This window comes from Camelus dromedarius, chromosome 4 (assembly GCF_036321535.1).
Source record: "Camelus dromedarius isolate mCamDro1 chromosome 4, mCamDro1.pat, whole genome shotgun sequence".
NCBI classification, from domain to species: domain Eukaryota; kingdom Metazoa; phylum Chordata; class Mammalia; order Artiodactyla; family Camelidae; genus Camelus; species Camelus dromedarius.
Window position 1 is genome coordinate 39,729,394 of NC_087439.1, and position 16,154 is coordinate 39,745,547.

Consider the following 16,154-nt stretch of genomic DNA (forward strand, 5'->3'; position numbering starts at 1 on the left):
CAATATAAATCATAGAGAACTTATGGCAGGCAGAGGAGAGGCAAATAACTAGCATTTGGCTTCTAGGAAAATGGACTCTTGGGAAGTCCCTCTGACTTCTGAGACCCAATCAAAAATGCAACTCACTGCTGAATTTGAAAACACCAGCCAGGTCATCCCCATGTTGTAAAAGGAAGACTTTATATTCTGATGACCACGGTGTTAAGCCTTGTTTGTACTTGGGTCTTCCTTACAACATTTTCACAATTCATCTTATTAAATGGTTGGGCCACATTTAACTCTACACCCACTTTCTCCAGACTACAGTGTTTGATCATAGATTCATAGATCACTTAACATGAGCAACAGCTACTTCACCAACAGCCTTGCTGTCGTTAAGCAGCAGTTACTGTCAAAAGTTCAGGAACAGGCCCAGCAGGATGATGTAAAGAATCTAGACACAGTGCCTTCCCAACTGTCACAACAGCAGAGATAAGCATCTGGTGTCCAGAACAGCAGGTAGAAAGGGCACCAGCAATGGCGGGCCTCATTCTGAAGCTTTTTGGAGTAGCTGTCCCCAGTTCCCAACTCTGTCTCAAGGAACCACATAAAACACCACATAGCACAAATTAGAAAGTTATTTTGTCAGAAGTCTCATGGGACCATCAGTTTCAATTAAAGTTTTCCTTGAGAACTAAAAAGAAAATTTTGGTGAATGTACACAGAAAAAAAAAATTACATACCTTACAAAAAATTTTAAAAACATACCTTTGCTTCTTGAAACCCATGTTCATAATGGAAATGAACAAATCTTTTGTTACGTATCATTTGTTATCTTGGTTTGCATCTGTTCTTGGTATAGTTATATCTTCATCTCTGACACTAGTTTCTATCATAGTGATATTGTGAAGAATAAATTAGAGAATGCATGAAAAGTGTCTTGAATAGGGCTTAGAACAAAATAGACCTTCCATAAGTGATAACATTTTTTTTTATTCTGAAGAACAAGGAATAAGTTCCCATAAATTTGAATGAAATGGTACTGTATTGTCAAATATCAAACTTCCAGGCAATACAGTAGGTTTTGCTACCAAAGAAATAGACTGAACTCCCAGAATTTGTCTATGTGTCAGTTGGAATGTATGGGTTGTGATGAAGGCTCCAGGCCAGCCCACAAAATCATTAGCTTTTATGAATTTAAAATAGTGTAAACTTTCAGGGATAAAAATAAATTCTTCTTAAAGATACCACATCTTTTAGATATCACTGAATAAAAACTAAATGTTGTTGTTAGTACTATATATCTTTAATCTTGATTCTTGAGTAAAACGGCAAGTTTTTTAATTTAAATAATTGACAAGCAAATGAGGTCTTTTGTGAAAATCTTACATGGAATGCATTTAAGGACTTTGAGGCTGGATTTATTTTTTCTATCTTAACTATGACATAGTATTGTCCTAGTTTCATTTATTTCTCTTCCTTTTATCAAAATTTATATTTCAGTTTCCTCAATAAAAGAGATGAGTTGTTTAATAACATACAGTAGTATCTTGATTACAAGACCCATGTCTTATTTAATTTTTCAATGGAAGTACTAGCATATAGCTGTAGATTTTATATATATACATACATATACATATGTTGTATATTTAATATGTTTTATATAAATATATATTTTATAGTACATGTTTATTTTATATAGAGAGACACATAAGTATTTGATAATGGGCCCTTCATAAATGAAATTAAAGAAAGAGGAAGGATAGAGTGAAAACTTTTTTCTTCTGGTAAGAAGGTAAAAACAAAAGACAATAGAGCAGAAAGAAAAGCTAAAATTATATGAATTCTTAACTGTGAAAAACTGAGAAACAGAAGTATAGTATTTATGTGATTCTAATGTGGAGAAATAAAAGTGTTAAAGGTTAGGGTACTATATACTAAACAACAGATAGTACAATAGGACCTTGGCAATTTAGCAGATCTGTTAGTTAAAATAACTTGCAATTGCAATAACACCATGGCTACCTTACAAGGGCTTTAATCGGGTTTCTTAAACTTTAACGTTAAGTACATACAAGTCACTTGGATACCTTGTTAAAGTTCTGATTCAGTAGGTCTGAGGCAAGTCCCAAGAGTCTACATTTTACATCCTCCCAGATGATGTTGATGGTGACTACACTCTAGCAGCAAGTTTGAGACACACTGAATTACTTAGCCAGTATTTGACATTTACTATTGGCTGGATGAGCAATCTGGACTCAAGTTACGTATCCCTCGGTTACATAATGAGCTCAGTGCTATCATCAAGAACCCCAAATCTTTTTATCCTTCTGCTTTAATACACTCATCGTTTTTGACTTATTACTTGTTGATCACAGATAGCTGCTACAACTCTAACCATGATGTCATCACACAAACACTTCCAAAGGTGGGAAGCAGAATGACATGCATGAGAACTTTATAAGAGTGTCTCTTCTTGTATCAGGTAAGAAAACTCATTTGTGAAGGCTTACAGCAGATGTCCTTTAATAGCTTATTGGCCAGAACTGATCATAAAACTATTCCCATCTACAGGGGAGGTTGGGAAAGAAAGTAGCTAGACTTCTCAGTCTCTGTAGTGAAGCACAGACCGGGAGAAAGGAGTTGAGAATGGCTATTAGGTGATCAATAAACAGGTCATCTATAGAAGCTTTTGTTATGATTGCCTCTTGTGTGGGGTAGATGATCTAAACCTCTGGGTGAAGAAAAGAAAGGGAGAGCATCAACTAATTGATTTGATGAATACATTTTTATTAGTCCATTTTTCATGTTTCAAAAAGCGTAGTGTATTTTTGGCAGAAGGTGACAGGTGATTTAGAATCATCTGTTTATATTTTTAAAACATTTTCTTTTATTATTGAAGTATAATCACTTTACAATGTTGTGTCAATTTCTGGCATACAGCATGTTTCAGTCATACATACACACATATTCATTTTCATATTCTTTTCCGCTATAGATTACTACAGGATATGGAATATAGTTCTCTGTTATATAGTATAAACTTGTTGTTTATCTTTTTTGTATACAGTAGTTAGTATCTGCAAGTCTCGAACTCCCAGTTTGTCCCTTCCCACCATTTTCCCCTCCCTGTAACCAGAAGTTTGTTTTCTATGTCTTTGAGTCTATTTCTATTTGGTAGATAAGTTCATTTGTGTGTGTGTTTTTTTTTTAAGATTCTACATGTAAGTGATATCATATAGTATTTTTCTTTCTCTTTCTGGCTTACTTCACTTAAATGACAATCTCCAGGTCCATCCAGGTTGCAGCAAATGACATTTTATTATTTTTGTATGGCTGAGTAGTATTCCATTGTGTGAGTGTGTGTGTGTAACACCCACACACATACACACACCACAACTTCTTTACCCATTCATTTGTTGATGGACACTTAGGTTGCTCCCATGTCTTTGCTATTGTAAATAATGCTGCTATGAACATTGGAGTACATGTATCTTTTCAAATTAGAGTTCCCTATGGATATATACCCAGGAGTGGGATTGCTGGATCATATGGTAAGTCTATTTGTAATTTTTTTAAGGAAACTCCTTACTGTTTTCCATAATTCTTGCACCAGACTACATTCCCACCAGCAGTGCAGGAAGGTTCCCTTTTCTCCACACCTTCTCCAGCATTTATCATTTTAGGACTTTTGAATGAGGGCCATTCTGACTGGTGGGAGGTGATACCTCATGGTAGTTTTGAATTGCATTTCTGATAATTAGTGATATTGAGCGCTTTTTCATATGTCTATTGACCATTCATATGTCTTCATTGGAGAAATGCTTATTTAGGTCTTCTGCCCATTTTTGGATTGGGTTGTTTGTTTTTTTGTCATTAAGATGTATAAGCTGTTTATATATTCTGGAAATTAAGCCTTTGTCAGTAGCATCATTTGCAAATATTTTCTCCCATTCCATAGGTTGTCATTTTGTTTTGCTTACAGTTTCCTTTGCTGTGCAAAAGCTTGAGTTTAATTGGGTCTCATTTGTTTATTTTTGCTCTTATTTCCATTGCCTGGGTAGACTGCTCTAGGAGAATGTTGCTAAGATTTATGTCAGAGAATGTTTTGCCTATGTTTTTTTAGGAGATTTATTGTGTCTTGTCTTATATTTAAGTCTTTAAGCCATTTTGAGTTTATCTTTGTATATGATATGAGAGAGTGTTCTAACTTCATTGATTTACATGCTGCTATCCAGTCTTCCTAACACCACTTGCCAAAGAGACTGTTTTCTCCGTTGTATATTCTTGCCTCCTATGTTGAAGATTAATTGACAGTAAGTCTGTGGGTTTATGTCTAGGCTCACCATTCTGTTCAATTGATCCATATGTCTGTTTTTATGCCAATACCATTGCAGTTTTGATTATTGTAGCTCTGTAATATTGTCTGAAGTCTGGGAGGGTTATTCCTCGAGCTTCCTTCTTTTTCTTCAATAATGCTTTGTCAGTTCTGGGTCTTTTGTGATTCCATATAAATCTTAGGATCGTTTTTTCCAGTTCTGTAAAAAAATGTCCTGGGTAACATGATAAGGATCACATTAAATCTTTAGATTGCCCAAGACAATCAATAAGGCAACAGAGATCCTAAATGAGACAATAGAACAGTTAGACTTAATAGATACTTTCAGGACATTACATCCAAAAAATACACAGAATATACATTCTTTTCAAGTACACATGGAACATTCTCTAGGATAGACCACAGACTCAAACACAAAACAAGTATCAACAAATTTAAGAGGATAAGAATTATTTCATATACTTTTTCTGACCACAGTGGCGTGAAACTAGAAAGCAACCACAGAAACAGAAATGGGTCGGGGGGAATTATTCCATGGAGACTAAACAACATGCTATTAAAAAAAAAAAAAAAAAAGAGTCAATGATGAAATCAAAGAGGAAATTTAAAAATACCTTGAGACAAATGACAATGAAAACATAACCAGACAAAATCTATGCAATGGAGTAAAAGCAGTCCTAAGAGGGAAGTTCATAGCAGTATAGGCCTTCCTTAAAAAACAAAACAAAATCGCAAATAAACAACCTAACCTACCACCTAAAAGAATTAGAAAAAGAAGAACAAACTAAACCTAAAGTCAGCAGAAGGAAAGAAATAATAAAGATCAGGAAGCAAATAAATTAGACATTTAAAAAAATAAGAAAAAAAAATCTATAAAATCAAGGCTGGTTTTTTGAAAGAGTAAGTTTAAAAAGCTAAAGCTTTAAACGTTCTTAGAAACAATGAACAGTACACACATGTAAATTTTAAAAATATGTGCAGTATATTGTGTATATGTACGTAAGTGCAATATATTATATATGTGCAAATCATAACAATTCCACCTAATAAAACAGAAAAATGAAAAACAAACAAAAAATATTAAATGTAATGCAAACACAACTTTTTCTACCTGTGTTTACTAGTCAAATAAGCTCATGCTATCTGTTACAAGAAGAAAAATATGATGGAGTTTAGACATCAAATAGCTAACTAAGTATAAATGTTAAAAACAAGTAATTTAAATGTTTAAGTAAGATAAAAGTTTATATTAAGTTAAGCTAAATAATGGATATACATAGCATATTTAGATTTTTTCCAAATAATGTATTGAGGCATTGACTGATAAACATAAGTTTAAATTTATCTACTTTTGGCTTTTTAATTTTTATAAAGAGACAAAAGATATTTGGATCTGTTAATAAATGTCTTTTACTACAACAAATAGTGCTATAAAAAACATGTCTCTAAAAGTTATAAATTTTATCACTATTTATAAACTTACTAACCTACTACAGATGCTAATGACAAAGTGCCTACTTCTTAATTTTCACTGGAAAATAAAGGTTAATAATAGTTAGAACTAACAGAAACAAGAGTGAAGGAAAACAATTTTGTATATACAAAGTAGGAGACAAAATGGGATGTATTTTTTATGAAGAGTATGCAAGGAATATAGGATGTGTTTTGTTAAGGAAAAAGAATGTCTAAAATAAAATGGTTCAACATCAAGAAAGGAAAAAGAATAAGACAACATCTAAAGGGATATAGAAAGCTGCAAAAGGGAAAGAAATTTTATGTTGTGAGGTCAAAGCTGGCTAAATTGAATAGATTTATTTATAAGGGTTTTTTAGATGATCTCAATAATGTACTGATGCAAAATTAGATTTTTAATTTTCTCTTTTTTAAAATCACAAAATTTCTCAGACTATTTGTCTGCTCTTAAAATATTATAAAAGGTCTTTCTTTACCTTTAATGTAATCTGCCTAGGAAACAAAGATTCTGTGCCTTGGAAAATATTTCCATGCTTCATGTCATCTTAATCAGATATTTAGTTATTTAGGAAAACTAAGTCTTTTCAATATTGAAAAAGCTAAGGTTTTGGGGTTTTTTTGTTGTTGTTGTTGTTTTTTACAACTATGTAAACTTCTGTATTTACCTCTGAAATCCTTTGTTACTATGACTGACTAGATAATTAAATATTCTTTTACAGTGACCTGTGATTCTATATGATCAAGTGTTTTAAACCTTTTGACATTTCTGACAAACTTCCCAAAATCAAATTCTGAATCAAGTCTTTCTGACCTCAAACTAACTTTGAGATTTTCCAGACGGCCCCCAGAAGATCTCAAGGGTTGCTCTTTCTCCAAGAGAAATGTTGATTTATTTAGGCTTATGTTAAGTTACAGGGGAAACACTGTCAGATTAAAAAGTAATAGTTAACCTTTAAAAAAATGCTTACAAATAAACCTGACTTAGGAGATAAAAGACTTACACACTGATAACTACAAAACATTGATGAAGGAATATAAAGAAGATTTAAAGAAATGGCAAGAGATCCCAGGCTCTTGGATTGGAAGAATTAAAATGGGCAAAGTACCCAAAGAAATCTACAGATTTAATACCAGTCCTATTAAATTATCCAGGACATTTTTCACAGAACTAGAACAAATAATCCTAAAATTTATACAGAATCAAAAAAAGACCCAGAATTGCCAAAGCAATACTGTAAAAAAAAAAAAAAAAAAGAATGAAGCTGGAGGCATAACCCTCCCAGACTTAAGACAATACTACAAAGCTAAACTAATCAAAACGTGTGGTACTGGCACAAGAACAGACACATAGATCAATGGAACAGAATAGAGAGCCCAGAAATAAACTTACACAATTAATCTTCGACACAGAAGTCAAGAACATACAATGGAGAAAAAGACAGTCTCTTAGGTAAGTAGTGTTGTGGAAGCTGGACAGCCACATATAAATCAATAAAGTTAGAACACTCCCTCATACCATACACAAAAAATAAGTTCAAAATGGCTTAAAGACTTAAATGTAAGACAAAATACAATATTAATCTCCTAGAAAAAAACACAGGCAAAACATTCTCTGACATAAATCTTAGCAATGTTCCCCTAGAGCAGTCTACCCAGGCAATGGAAATAAGAGCAAAAGTAAACAAATGGACCTAATTAAACTCATAAGCTTTTGCACAGCAGAGGAAACCATAAACTAAATGGAAATACAACATAGGGGATGGAATCTTTGCAAATGATGGGGCTGACAAGGGCTTAACTGCCAGAATATATAAACAGCTCATACAACTCAGTAACAAAAAAACAAAGAACCCAATCCAAAAAAAGGGGCAGACAACCTAAACAGAATTTCTCCAATGAAGACATACAGATAGCCGATAGATATGTGAAAAGATGCTCAATATCACTAATTATCAGAGGAATGCAAATCAAAACTACAATGAGGTATCACCTCACACCAGTCAGAATGGCCATCATTCAGAAGTCCACAAACAATAAATGCTGTAGAGGGTGTGGAGAAAAGGGAACTCTCCTATGCTGGTGGCAGGAACATCTGATATAGCCACTCTAGAAAACTGTATGGAGATTCCTTAAAAAAATTTTTAAAATTAAAAACAGACTTACCATGTGATCCAGAAATCCCACTCTTGGGCATATATCTGAAAAAAAATTCAATGTACACAGCAGCACGATTTATAATAGCCACAAATGGAAGCAACCTAAATATCCATTGACAGATGACTGGAAAAAGAATAAGTGATACATGTATGCAACAGAATACTACTCAGCCATGAAAAAGAATGAAATAATGTAATTTGCAGCAACATGGATGGGCCTAGACATTATCATACTAAGTGAAGTAAGTCAGAGAAAGACAAATAACATATGATATCACTTACATGTGGAATCCAAAAAAAAAAAAAAAGGGACAAATGAAGTTATTTACAAAACAGACTTACAGACATAGAAAACAAACATATGGTTTCCAAAGGGGAAAGCGGGATGCTAAATTAGGAGTTTGGGATTAACAGATACAAACTACTATAGATAAAACAGATAAACAACAGGGTCCTGTGGTATAGTACAAGGAAGTATACTCAGTATTATTTAATAACCTATAATGTAAAAGAATATGAAGAAGAACATATATATATACACACACACACATATGACTGAATCACTATGCTGTTCACCATAAATTAACACAACTATATTTCAACAATAACAAAAAAGTTGTAAAAACTTCAAATCATGACAAATCATTTTTTATATAGTTTCACAAAATACTTTCACATAATAGTTAATGATTTAACATCATTCTTTGAAATAATTTTGTTTAAAGAATTTAAAAACATTTTAGTGGGTAAAGAACTGCTCAAATAGAAATTGTCAATGGAAGCAGAGCCTCACAAAGTGATAGAATCAACATAGATTTATTCTGATCTTTTCTCAACATTGCAGGTCAAGGAATCCTCTTTAACAGAAGAATTTGAAGCAATTAGCTTATAAGAGAGTGGTATAAAAAGAATATTAACTTATATATTTTCACTGACAATTTTAAATTCCCACTATCTAAAATGTTTTTATACCAATATAAGTTTACTGAAAAGGCAGCTATGATGGTTGAGTAGACTAGAAAAAAAGCAAAGATAAATATTTGATTTTTATGGAGACTAGACTGTGAAAAAACCTGATGAATTATCCCTATATTTTAAGATCCACCTCTCTGGTTAAATAAATACTTGTGTCTACCTGATGCAGATACCACAGAACCACACTAACAATCTGTTTTGCTTGGCAACCATGTTCTAAAATCAGAGTATAAATTAGGGTAGGCTAGTTTATGAGTAATAACAAACTCTAAAATCTCAGTTGACTAAACCAGTAACATGTACTGACATCTGCTGCCCCAGGGTAACCAGCTCTATAACAACTAGTCTTTAATCTGTGACCCCAAAATAAGTTTGGTTATTAGGTTTTATTACTATTAACAACACATTGATGAAAATAATGTCTTGCTTTTGTAAAGCTTTCTATGGTTCAAATGGCAATATCCTACACACTGTTCTATTTTTCTCAGTACCTGGGTGAGATGTTAATGGACTTAGATCTAAGGGTCAAAGGTATTAAATGACTTTCTCTAGTTGATTCAGTCCATAACCAGCAAAGACAGAAGAAACTAGCTCTTCCAAAAGCATTAATCTAGTGCCTTTACCACTAAAATAACAATAAAGGTTAAATTGTACTGAGCACATATTATATGCTAAGAACTGTGCTAGGTTCTTTCTATGCATTACTGAGTTTAATTCCCAGAGTAACACTGTAGAGGGGGTGTTATTAATACCCTTACTACAGAGATGAGGCAACTCAGCCTTAGAACAGCTGAGTACCATGCCCAGTCTGAAGCTGTTTTGGGGACTCTGATTCCAAGGCCATACTGACTCAACACCCTACATTGATTATATTATTAGTTGACACTCCCTCCACTTCAGACTTCTTACCAGAGACATTTCTTGTCCTATTTCCAAGGAAAAGCAGAAGAGGAAAGAAGTAAAGTGAAACTTAAAGACTGGCCTGAAGAAGAGTGAAGAGAACAAACCTGGGGTAAAAACGGCATGCTTGTTACTAGCTAACAGAGGCAACTGCAGCTGGGAGCAATGCCACCATCACTTCTGTTTTGGGAAATAAATCCTTTGCTTGGCACTTGCCCACTCACCTTTGGTGGGTCTTCTCAGACTGTAAGTACTTCCTTACCCCATCCAAACACTCATAAGAATCACCTTCCTTCTAACTTACCATCCCAAACATGCTGATCATTGTCAGACCACTTTCTATATGTCCTTCACTTATCTATTGCAATCAATGTCTGAATAGACCGTAAGAGGCTAGAGGGCAGGTTTTGGGCTATTGTGAATAGAACCTAAAATGCTACCATAGTTCTCTCAGACAAACATTCCATGTACACATGCAAATACAGAAATATATCTTTTAAATTTGGGGTATTATTCTGATAATTGAGTATCTCCCCATTTTCTGCAGAAAACAAATTCACATATACTGTCTCATTGATCAATGTAACACAGCATAACTCTCCACCACTGTTTTATTTCCTGAACTCTACACCTCTCATTCATAGAATAGTCGAAATCTTGACCTTGCAAACATTCATTAATTTAATGCTTTCAGGACCTTGTCCATAGTTTTCTCTGCTTTGAAAACTTCCCCAGCCTTCTTCAAATGTTTGATTTCCACTTATCCTCCAAACACCAATCTCTAAACCTTTTTCTCATCCTCCTCAACCATAATCATTCAGTTCTCTTCTCCCAAATATCTATAGTACTTTGCTTATATATTGATTACAAAAATTAACACACTGCGTTCCACTTAAGGTAATGCAGTAAAAATCTTTGTAAGCAGTTTTTTAATTTATTCGACAGACACTATATGGTTTTTCTTGAGGGCAAAGACTTTAATCTTCCCTGATCATTTAATTGTTTCAGCTCCTAGGTCCATAAAACTGTGAACTCGTCATTTACTTTTGTAATACTACAACCTGACACACTGAATCAATTGGAATAACAATATCTGTTATCATGTACTGAACTACCATATACCAGGGATTTTAGCTATTCTATTTCAATATATCCTTAAGAAAAAAAAATGTTTGGAGGGATGATTACTAAATTTCTTTTACATGTGAAGAAATTGAGTTTAGGAGCAATTAATTTGCCTTAATCCACACAAGAATTAACTGTCAAATCTGGGATTTCAATTCAGTTCTGTTTTAAGGCAAGGTTTTTAACCACTATGTGCATGGTTTCTCAAAAAGCAGGTAGCTCAGGAAGTGGTAACTGAATGTTGAGCTTTTGATAAATAACTTGCTATTAAAGAATTAAATGAATTATGAGGAATAAAGCACTATTTTGGTGTTAATGAGGATAGAAATATCCAATTCCATCTAAATTTTTTTAGATTTACTACATAGTCAATTTTCAAAACCAAAGCACTTTTTATAAATTATGTACATTGAATCAGTACTACTTCTTGACTTAAAGATCTGTTTAAGACAATATTCTAAATATTCCATCAGAAATAGAATAAGACAAAAAGTTGATAATGAAGAAATTGGGGAGCTGTAAGTTAAACTGTTAGAAAACAGGTTATACAATCCATACAAAGACCTCATCAAGGCAGAGAAACCACTCAAGGATTACATTAAGTAATAGGGTTAAGAAGAATGTGGTCTGAAAAAATTGAGTATCCTCTAATAACTATAAGTACATGAGTTTCTAAAATGCCATACATAATATCCATGAAATTATGTTGCATAATGTAGTAACACGTTATGCTACCATTAACGCATTATAACTATGTCATTTGGAAGGCTAATTTTTCGTGTAAAACCACTTAACTACATAAAATTGAAAATAATGATTATTGTAACTACTTTCACTTTTCATCGTTAGAAGTTCAGGATTAAATACTCCATATGCAGTTATTTTATGATGATGTATATTTTTATGGAGTGGTCATATAGTGTTCTAAGTAATAATTGTCTTAAAATTCCCAAATACATAAATCATAAGATCTTTTCACATATTATCATTATGAGAAGTCAAGGTAAGTCACTTAACACCTACTTAACAATGCATATAGAGTTGAACATAAAATTTGGATAAAATCTAAAAAGAAAACTACAAGTTTTGAGAAAAAACTAAGTATTAAAAAATATAAGGCCATTATAGCTGTTTAATAATAAAGCCTAATTCTCTTAGAAGCATCTATTCCCTTAAAATACTAATGTTCATAAATATTCTAAATTGTTTTTTAATGAAATAATTTGTTTTAGAGGAATAATCTCTACCCAAATTGGTTTTGTTAAGATTCCTGGGGAAAAAAAAGAAGGAAAAGGGAGGGGAGCTGAGGTTTTTATAGGTTTTTATGTGCAAGATTTATCTAAATCCATGTAAAATAGTGTATTATTTTCTTCATTTTTAGGAATAAGAATGAGACTCTGAGGTAAAAATTTGCTCAATGTCACAGAGCTAATATAGCCAAGAGAGATTTCCAAAATATCATGTGCCATGTATTCAGTCAGTGAACATTTATTAGGTATCAGACATGGCTCTAGATGCTGAAAGTTACAAAGACGTTGAAGACGAGGTTTCTATCCCTAAGAATCTCACCATACAGTGAAGGGAGACAGAAATAAACATATACTTGTAATGTGATGAGTGGTGTAAAGGACCCATCTTAAGACACTGTGGGAGTTTAATCCATGAAGTCTTCCTGTAACGTGGGTGTCACGACAAGGAGATTAGATTATGGAGAGTGAGGAAAGAAAAAACTGCATCTTTATTTAAACTTGTCCTTAAGTGTTTTTATTTACCTGCTATTTCCCCTTGTCTCCCTTCTATTTTATGGCTATCTAGGCTTAACTATATGACAGAAACTATTCTTTGTGAGCAAAAAACCCTAATAGTTTGCATGATACATGGCACATAATACAGTTGTCATTCAAAAAGCAAACAGTTCAGGATTTTTTAAAAATCCCAATTGTTAGCCTTCAAGAATACGTAAAGACTGTGTAAAGGCTCACAATAGTGTTCAAATGAAGATTAGACAGAAGAAAGCCTAAACGTAACTCAGTTTGATAAACAATACTCTTACCTTGGTCATCACATTGGTCTCTCCAAATCGCAACCACCAAGATTTCATGAATCTTTTGTGTTATGGCTTCCTTCTTGAATTGATCATTGATGATCCCTTTATTTAAGATATGAAAGCATTACAGATGGTCATGTACATTTTCTATCACATTTATTATAATTATTAGTTATATTACTAGCTATATAAATCTTTAAGATTGTTTATTAATGTATTCTTTTCAAGGATTTATGATTGGGATTCTTCACTCTTTTCTTTTCCTCTATCATATTTGTCATTTCTTTCTTGTTTTCTTATGGTTCAGATTATATATCAACCCAATTTTTTTTTTTTTGCATTGGAGTTGGCAACATTACCCAATTATCAGCTGCAAATTTAATTAACATGCTGTTTATTTCTTCTTCCAGATAATTAATAAAGTTGTTAGAGAAAACTTGGATGAACACCAAACACCCCACCAGACAGCTCCCCTAAGTCGGATGCTCTGCCATTTATAATTACCTTTTTCTTATGGTCCTTAAGCAAATTTTCAGTGTTCAATCCAGAGCCAATTTAAATTAATTTGGAGGGAACTACTTTAAGAAACACACCAACTGTTCCATAGTCCCTTCTTAGATCTTTGATTCTGTAAAATATTTATACTTTATAACTCATGCCAAGTCTATATTAATGAAATTGAACATTTAAGCACAAGGAGAGAAAAGTCTGAAAGTTCCCTAAAAGAGCATGGTCTCAATAAACATTTAAGACAAAGTTCTAATTGCATTATTTATGAGTTAAATGAGAACATGAAAGAGGCATTTACTTTTCACCTTTTGCGCCACTGATTTCCCATTTCACTTAATGAAATTACTAGCTGATTTCAACTTTTATTAATCATTTTTCTGGCATACAATATGTTCTTTAGTAATACATTGAAAAATAATTAAATTTTTTGCCAAAATTGAAGAAGAATTTCAGGAAATCTTTACATTAATATAAGTTCAAGAGTTGTCCAAGTATAAAACTTTAACACTAAGCCAGGGTTGTTCTCATAATTTTAAACATACATGAGGCAATACATTCAAAGTTAAATATTCTTCTTAAGTTTCTACATTATGTGTTAATATATAAGTATATAATAATAATAATAATAATAATAATAATAATAATAATAATAATAATAATAATAATAATGTGTTGCCAGCTTTGAATCTTATAATCATAGAAATTTAAAGCTGGAATATATATGAACTACTAATTAGTACAATTCCCTTGTTTTATAGTTGAAAAAATACACTTAGGTTAGAAATGCTAAGCAGCCCAAGTTGATCAATTTGAGCAGTGTGATCTGTAGAATCACTTTCCTTGAACCAAAAACTTAAGAGATTCAGATCTCTTAAAGATAGATATTTAAAAGTCCTAATTTTCTGAATGTGTTGATTGTGGCAGCAATCCAGAAGACCACTGTGTATGTGCTGGGTAGATAAGTAATTGACTTAACATCTTTTCCAAAAGCCAAGGAGACATCACAGTGAGAAGATAGCATTGTAAATTAATGGCATTAATATAGATTGTTATAACACAACAAATCTATGGTATGTGGAGTTATAGACTGCCTGCTTAATTACTGGAAACAAACAGATATGCCAATGATCATTTGTCACAGTTAAATTCAAGCTAAGGGTATTTATTAATAGAGGAAAAGTTCCAGGAACTCTAGAAGCAGGGCCAATAAGGAATCTTACAGCCAATAACCCCTTGTGTCCAAGCACAGTAGGTAACCAAATATAGAGGTTTTAGTTTTCTCTTGTTATAACTCACTAAGCAATGATTACTTAAACATACATAAGATATTAAAACATTTCCTATGGAAATAGCTTTGGTTTTCTATTAACTTAATACACATTTTTCCATGAGAAAGCCCAATGTCCTATGTCTAAATGAGCTATATGGGACTTTGATATTAAGTAGGTGGCTTTTCTTCAAGTATGAAATCCACACTTGCCAAACTCTTCTACATCGCCATTTTCCCAAGAAGATATTTTGAAATCATAAGATGTGCTACAGATAATTTTCACTTACAGTTGTATCCCAGAATATACATATAATACTAGTAGTTGCGAACCGGATAATGCAAAGTCTGTTCTTCACAAATATCTCATATCTTACTGGAGATCTATTTCCTTGAAGTGAAAAAGCCTTCTAAATAGAATTCCAATTATTGTTGAATAAGTTACTAAGATGTACATCAATTATATGATTCAAGACAGAGAACTGAGCACACATTTTAAAACCTTCTGTCATTAAGACATCCAGAAAAAATACTTCAAAATTCTGAAGGAGAAATTATAGGGAAGAGGAGGGCAAGAATATCAGAGGACTAATCATTTTATAAATTTCTTAAAAGCGAAAACATGTGGAATCAAACCTATGGATTAAAGAAGTGCCAGCTAATTTTAAAATTTTATGTAAGTAATGAGTTTATTACATATACACACACATGCGTATATCCCCAGCATATTGATTCTTCAGAGTAGGAACTTTCAGTATTGACATATACCATGGAGTGAAGTGTGACAAGGCTCTTGTCTGCTAGACCAAAATGAAGCCTTTCAATTGGTAACAAACTGTATCCACTCACATTGGGTTTTTTTTGTTTGTTTGTCCTCTTAAATCAGCTTAGGGGCCAGTAATAATAATAAGAGAAAACCACATGAACTAACTATTTTAATCAAACTAGTTCTTCATCCATAAATAAAAAACAATCACTAAAGAATCATAAGACCTAGAGAATACCAGTAGTTTAAAAGAAAAAGACTGAGATAAAGAGACAGAAAGGCTAACATCAGCAGAGGCAGAGAAAATTAAAAGAAAAAGGGCTGTTAAAAGAATTCCAAAAATACTCTCTCAAATAGCATTGAGATGACATTGCACTAAAACACAAGAACATGCTGCTACTTAAAAGGAGTAGAGAACAAGAAATAGCTCCTGAACTTGAACTGATTGATTAAGTAATAAAAAATAATTATAATAATCACAATTTACTGAATTTACTGAAAAACTCCCTGAACAAGAGTAAAACATCAAAGAGACTGAACACTTGAGTAAAAAGTAAAAAAGACATGGGAAGTAAATTTGGGAAGAACAAATTTTTCTAACAGAATTCGATGCATTC

General features: G+C 32.6%; 1 long non-coding RNA gene across 1 annotated transcript; it reads left to right on the plus strand.

Annotated features, from left to right (window-relative positions):
* The first annotated feature begins 2,331 nt into the window (after positions 1-2,331).
* LOC116152928 (uncharacterized) lies at positions 2,332-13,805 on the plus strand. The gene is made up of 3 exons (XR_004136562.2): positions 2,332-2,464; positions 9,860-10,068; positions 13,405-13,805. It is a non-coding gene; the product is annotated as an uncharacterized LOC116152928 (long non-coding RNA).
* The last annotated feature ends 2,349 nt before the right edge of the window (positions 13,806-16,154 follow it).